Source organism: Paramormyrops kingsleyae, chromosome 24 (assembly GCF_048594095.1).
Source record: "Paramormyrops kingsleyae isolate MSU_618 chromosome 24, PKINGS_0.4, whole genome shotgun sequence".
In the NCBI taxonomy this organism is placed as follows: Eukaryota; Metazoa; Chordata; class Actinopteri; order Osteoglossiformes; family Mormyridae; genus Paramormyrops; species Paramormyrops kingsleyae.
In genome coordinates, this window is record NC_132820.1 from 25,443,082 (window position 1) to 25,450,193 (window position 7,112).

At 42.1% G+C, this 7,112-nt stretch overlaps 1 long non-coding RNA gene across 1 annotated transcript; it reads left to right on the plus strand.

Moving 5' to 3' along the window:
- The first annotated feature begins 4,558 nt into the window (after positions 1-4,558).
- On the plus strand, positions 4,559-6,785 carry LOC140582281 (uncharacterized). The gene is made up of 3 exons (XR_011985210.1): positions 4,559-4,756; positions 5,110-5,275; positions 5,422-6,785. It is a non-coding gene; the product is annotated as an uncharacterized lncRNA (long non-coding RNA).
- Positions 6,786-7,112: the final 327 nt, after the last annotated feature.

The window sequence follows — 7,112 nt, forward strand, 5'->3', positions numbered from 1 at the left end:
GCTGCCATGATGATGATGATGATGTTTGTGAAAGGGGGTTGTAAAGGCGTCCAGTTATATACAGGCGGAGGGTGAGGGGAGGGGGGTGATCCTTAGGGCGTAGGTTTTTGCATCTCCTTACGTACCCGACTCTCCTTGAACAGCGCTTGGAAGTAATCGCTCTTTTCTTCAATCAGCCGCATCCAAATCATGAACGGAATTCTCATTCCACAACAGTCGCATTTAGGCAGCTGCCATATATTCAGCATTCTCTTGTCCAGCTCCCCGGTCGCGTCCCACTTCATAAAGGTGCTCCGTTGTTTACCAGTGTCAGCATCTCTATAGTGCATCTCCATTCTAGCAGTCTCTGTCTCAAAGTCGGGGTTGGTGCTCTCCTTCATCAACGGGATAACGACAGTCTTCAAGTTTCCCCATTCCATTTCAGAAAAACATGCCAGATGCGGGTCATCTTTCCCCGGGTCTGCGGCATCTCCGGTGACCTGAAAGATGCGTAGTTCCTCCGCAACATTGTCAAAGAGGCAGACCACTTTATCCCCGTTGGGCAGCTCCCAGGTAACTCTCAGGTCTCCAGACGGCTGCATCAAAAGTACCCGTCTACACCTCGTAGGAGTCTTCTTCTTGGGAGCCCCCGGAGGCCGCATAACAGCCTCCTCCTGCTCCTGCTGAATCTTAGGTGGTGTTGAGGCTGAATCGTTCATTTCCATAGTGCCAGACATGTCTGTGTTTCTTAAAAAATTAGTGTTGGCCCTACAGCGCAAAGCTCCCTATATTCTCCACGGCCTGATGGTGGGGGGCGTGGCACGCATGGTAAGGCCATGATGATGATACTGGGTGGGGGTACTTGTGTCTCTTTACCAAAGGAGTGAAACCCTGATCAAGGTAATAAAAATTTCAGCGGTTGCTTACTTTTTAGGATTTATTTAAGGAGAAATATATGGCCTGTCAAGTTTTATCTGTTGTCTATTTCGATGTACGTTTTAACTGCGCAGACGGTATGGGGGGAGTCGGGGGGAAAAGACAAAATTTACTGAAATACAAAATGTCAAACTTGATGTGTGGCGGGGAGACGGGGGGAAAAGACAAAATTTCAAACAAAATTTACTGAAATACAAAATGTCAAACTTGATCTGTGGCCCAAATTACAGTTTGACCGGGATTTGACCTATCGGGATGTACATAGGTTGCATGAGGAAAAACACAAGGCCAAACTGCTACTGCTGCTGCAGGGGGGTGTCGGCTTTCACGCACACACACACACACACACACACACCCAAACTACTGCTAAGTGTTTTTTACTGGACGTCAGACCCTCCTCCTCCTCCTCTCATTCTTAGCTCCAACTTGTTCATTCTCACAGGATTTCTTTCAGTCTCGCGCAGCACAACTCTCAGCTCTCCGGCATCGCTCTCTCCGAGTCCTTTGCGGATTATCCAAAGCCATGGGACCTTACCACGGTACCGCACCAGACACAGCATCGCTCTCTCCGAGCCCTTTTCTACAGATTCTCCAAAGCCACGGACCTTACCACGGTGGTACAGCGTACGCTCACACTCCATCAGGTAACCCACCCCCACTCAGACCCAGTGTTTGGGACCTTAACGCACCAACCCCCCTGCTCAGTCCCCTGCTCGGCACCCTCGTAGCACAGGGGCTATTCCCACAAAAACCCACTCATAAGCACTCTACTCAAATTAAAATAATAATAATTAAATAATAATAAATAATTTAATTATAATAAATAATTAAATTATAATAATTATAATAAAAAAATAAACTATATACAAATAAACCCCTATCCCAACGTCACAGCCAGGTGACGTCACGCCCCAGAACCGCCCATCCAGTGAACTTTTGACCCGTGACCTTTATGACCTTTGGGTCATAAATCTTTTTGAAAGAAGCGGTATTCTATCTCTCTCTCCCAATTTACCCAAACGAGTGAGTACAAATTTTGATTTGAAATATTAATTGTTAAAATTGAAATTAATTAATATTAATATTGAAATATTAATTGATTTGAGTAAATATTATAGGATGGTACTGTGATAGTGTCAAGGTTGCGGGCGGCTCGGGCACGGGAGCGAGGCATGGTGCAGGCACAAAAAAGGGTGGACGACCCACTTGCGGCTCAAAGAAAAACAAACAGGGTTTATTAAATAAAACAGAAAAAACTACAAAACCAAACAAACCAAAAAGGACCACGAGGGGTCAAAAACTAAAGGGAATAAACTAAGACTAAATCACAAAAACCAAATACACATCAAACACTGAAAATAGCAAAACCATTGAACATCGCAAACAACAAATCACACAAAAACAATGAACCACTGAGGAACTAAACAGAAGCAGGAACTAAAATACTAAAGGGGTAACGAGACTAACACAGGACAGGTGAGACTAATTAACAAAGACCAGGGAAACAGGGCACAGGTGAAACTAATAAACTCAAAGGAACTAAACAGGGACACAGGGAAACAGAAACCAACACTAGGGAATTTAAACAGGTAAAGACACAAGCAGGGGCAGAAGGAACAAAACCAAAACCCATATACAAAATCACCAAATACAATAACTAGACAAACTCAACTGAAACACTAGGGAGCAAAATACAAAAACAGGAGGTGGGATTCAAACACAGGACAGAAGGTACAAAGACAACCGGACGCTCAAGGTGTTGAGCCACGAGACCAACAGCACAGGGGAAACTCAAAGACAAACATGAAGGACAAGATGACCAGCAATGCCTGCTGGTCAAACGGGGAAGGGACACGGTAGGACCACAGCAGGGGCTGACCCTGACAGATAGTAGGTAGACTTTAGCTTCATTTATTTAAAATATTTCCTAGAATTGGGTATACTTTACTTAAAATGGGTTTAAAGCAGAGGTGGCCAATCTTATCCGCAAAGGGCCGGTGTGTATGCAAGTTATTGCTGCAACTCCCTAATTAGGTCATTAATTAGAGGACTGATTGGCTGAAGAGTCCTCACACCTGGGTTTGAACAGCTGACCTACAGGTTATCCAAAAAACCTGCATACACACCGGCCCTTTGCGGATAAGATTGGCCACCCCTGGTTTAAAGTCAACCCAAAAAAGTGAGTGCAAATTGTTACATCATTCAATCTGAGTAAATTCTACAGTTTATTTTTTTGCAGTTCATGTACAGAATTACAGTACATTACAGTATTTTATCGGCAAGGTTCTCATAAATATTGCCCAGAAATCATTTTTTCTACAGTATTGTACTATTTTACTGATAAACATCATGTTACTGTAATAACTTCACTGTTTATTACAGCAGGGGTGCAGATTGAACCCATGACCCTGGAGGCGTGAGGCTATAGTAGGAGCAACGGGCCACTATTCATACTGTGAGAAATGATGTATGTTTAATCATACATTGTAACTGATATGTCGTTACACTGCTTGTGTATGCTTTGCACCTTGCCTTTCTCCCTTACTTGTGTTTCTTGTTCTCCACACCTTGTGAGCTTCAACATGAACTGATTGATTGTTTTTCATAAGGCCCCAGGTTAGTTAGGTCCAGTCTCCTGGAAAATCACTAGAATGTGTCCTTGCCTTTGGAAGCTAAGAGCGTCTTATTTTCAGGGAGAGCCCTGTAATATTTAGTTTAATAAATTATTTTTATTGATGAACCTTCATACTGATAATCCTCTTGTAGTGGTCCTAAAAGAAAACATGACTGAAGATATTATCCATTTTAGTACAGACACATTTCACGATTCAGTAACCTGACTTGTCCAATAGATGGCAGTGTAGTACTTCGACTAAGACGTGCTATGGAAATTGCCGGTAAAAACGGAAAGCTCGTTTTCCATTTTAAACGTTTGTCTGACTGAAATGACCACATGTTGTACATATGTAATCGTACTATACATCTAACCTTCAGCGTTGTATTACCTACCTTAATTATCTGCAACAATAAAATATGTACGCGTAATTGGACAGCTGCAAGTTATGCAATCTGTCTGATTTTACATTAAAGTAGGCATGGACGGACGGTAAGATGAATGTAGGAGAGACCTGTGAATAAGCTGAAAGTATACATAAAATATGATAAAATAATAAATATTTGTAAACATTTAACTGGATAACGACAGCTTCACAGTACTTATATAACCCTGCACAATTTCTAATATCATCACAGCTCCCTGAAAATTAACAGCTATCATTATAGTACAAATAAGCAGTTATCCAGACATCCCGACTCTCCCGGAAGTTCCGGGAGTTTCCCACATATTGACAGCGACTCCCTGATACCCGCAAATTGAATAAAATATCCCGGAAAGAAGAGCAAGTAAACAAGAGCATGCATGCGAGACAGTAGTGTGTGCATCGCGCACTTGAGAGACGCGCGCGTACGACGGAATGAGAGAGAGAGAGAAAGAGAGAGAACGTGCATATGTGTGGGTCCCTGCGTTTGTGCCTGTAGCCCGTGCTAGATAGACAGCATCCTGATTGGTTTACTTAGCAAAATAAGCCAATCAGATTTCAATGCGGGCGGGCTTTTATTTAACCTCTCGAGGACCGAAGTTATCGGTTAAGTGGAGCATCATGACAGAGCGAGAGTGCCCCAAAAAACGGAAATATAAAACGTATTTCACTTCAGACTACACAAAAGTGTATCCTTGTTTAATAAGGATGAAAATAATGACAGTGTTGCGTGCTGTACTGTTAGCAACAGTGATTTCAGCATTGCTCATGACGGTTTAAACGACTGTAAAATGCATGTTGAGGTCAGTTTAACAAGTGTCATTTCATGTGCTGTATTATTCAGGTCTACACTAGTTAGACACTTGGTTAGTTGCCAATGCTGTCAGACTCCTTGAAGACTTTTGTAAAATAGCAATGGAATATAATTAAGGAATTTGCATAAATGGTAAAATAATCTACTTATATTATTGTCAAAATAATACATAATATTGACCTTCGTAATTTAGTGCGCTGACTAGAGGAAATTAATGAAGAAATTAAACTGAAATCAAGTTTGTTGAAGTTACATCTCACTCCTTGTCGGGCGGTTGGGGGCACCTCCCTGAATTGAGTTTTTGCAGGTTGGGATGTCTGAAATATTCTACTGTACCTTAAGGAAGGGAGGAGGTCCTGGCTGTGAAAGTTGGGGGGTGGCGGCAGACGATCTCAGAGGCAAGCTGCTGTCCGCCCAAAAAAGCAGGCCCCTCATGTAAGCTCACATCCAACCAAATGTTCCAACCCCAGAGGCAAGCTGCTTTCAACTCAATCCCCTGACCCCAGAGGTAAGCTCGCTCCCACCCAAACAACCTGGTCACAGAAGTAAGCTGACATTCACCCAAACCCCCAGCCCCCTGAAGGAAGCAGCCATCTACTTAAACGACCTACCCCCAGAGGTAAGTTGACATCCATCCAACTGCCTTGATCCTAGGCGAAAGCTGCCCCGGTACGTCTAGGTGGTGACACTCCATCCTACAGGGTTGACGTGATGCACTTTCCTGAAGCACACAGAGGACACTTCGGGTTTTAGGTAAGTGTGCTTTGATTTTCTGTGTGTGTGTTTTATTTGGTATGGATTTTATTTAATGGCACGTAAAGATTTTACTGAGCACTGTTTTGGTTGATCACTGTAGCACTTATTCATCAATATTAACATTATTAACATTTATTAGCATTTTATTTGATCTGTTGTGCTGTTTATTGTGCGATTAACCTATTTCATTCCCAAGCTTACTGATTGTATGTGTTTTGGGAAGGTGTATGATGCCGTTTTAGCCCGACCCTTGTGCAGAGCTTGGAAGTCTGCGGATGTGTTCCTTTTTAACCCTCTGGAGTCTAGGGGTAGGGGACACACTTTCACTAACTGGGCCATGCTCACATTCAATATCATAAACTTAATTCCTGGCAAATAAATTATTTCTTATATAGCCTATATGGTTTGGCAACAAACTCATCTTAATCTTAGTGTACTTTGTAAATATGTCAGATTTATGTGAAGTTTGTAATTTGACATTCAAAGTATAGACATTGCAAAATGCAGTTTGGAACACTTGCAGAAACATTATAAAAGTACATAGTAGCCCAGATAGCATGCGGATGTGGGCCACTTCGGGCAAATGTGTGGCACTGCTGGCCCGGTTCCGGCACCGGCAAACGGATGTATCGTAAAAGTGGCCCACTTGTGATTAGACAAATGTGGCCCAAATGTCACAAAACAGAGATGGACCACATGTTAAATACTTTATTAAAAAATTGTTATATGGCTTGCGGCTCACTGGTAAAAGGTATACACTGTAAAAAAAAAAAAAATCAGTCAAAAAACAGAAAATGTACTGGCAGAAAATTACTGGCACATTTTCCGTTTACGGACTCTTCCTTCAAGTCTCAAGGAAAATATTGAAAATTCACAGTTTTCCACAGGTTGTTGTTCCAAGGAATTAAATAATAGTTTATTTTCATTTTTAATTTTTCATTCTGCCAATTCAGATTTGTTTGTTTAATAAATGATGTTGTTCGCAAAACTACAAAAAGTAATTTGAGAATATAGTAATTCACTACATTCATTATTTTTCATGGCTCAAGGGCCCATAAACATGCATTTATCCAACTGAAGCTGGATTCATTTGCAAGACCCTTAACCCCAAATTGAAAATGGAAGTTATTCTGGATACAAGTGTCTGCTAAATGCTGTAAATGTAAAGGGTGTGTCCACCTCAAAACGACAGTACCCACCCAGCACCAGACATCCACGGATGTTGTTTTGTTTTTTTTTTGTTTTTTGTTTTTTCCCTCAAATTCAAAATCCTTTAAGACATTGGACTTTTGTTGTTTCTAAACACATTTGAAGCCTGATCAGGGACTGTATACAGTTCCTGTTGAAAAGTAGCTCTTACGAGGTTAACATCTGTGAGGTTCAGAAACTGGTAATGGGCCATAATATGGCCAGATCTCAGACAGAGCCTGGCCACTCGTGGCTAACATAAGGCCCTGCTCTGGCCCAGATGTTAACCTGATGTGGCAACCGAGAGCGGTCCGCTCAATCGCCGTCATTCCATGCGGTATGTGGGCCAGATGATTATGCGTGATGTGGGCCACATCCGGGCCAGAAAGATTTTGCTATCT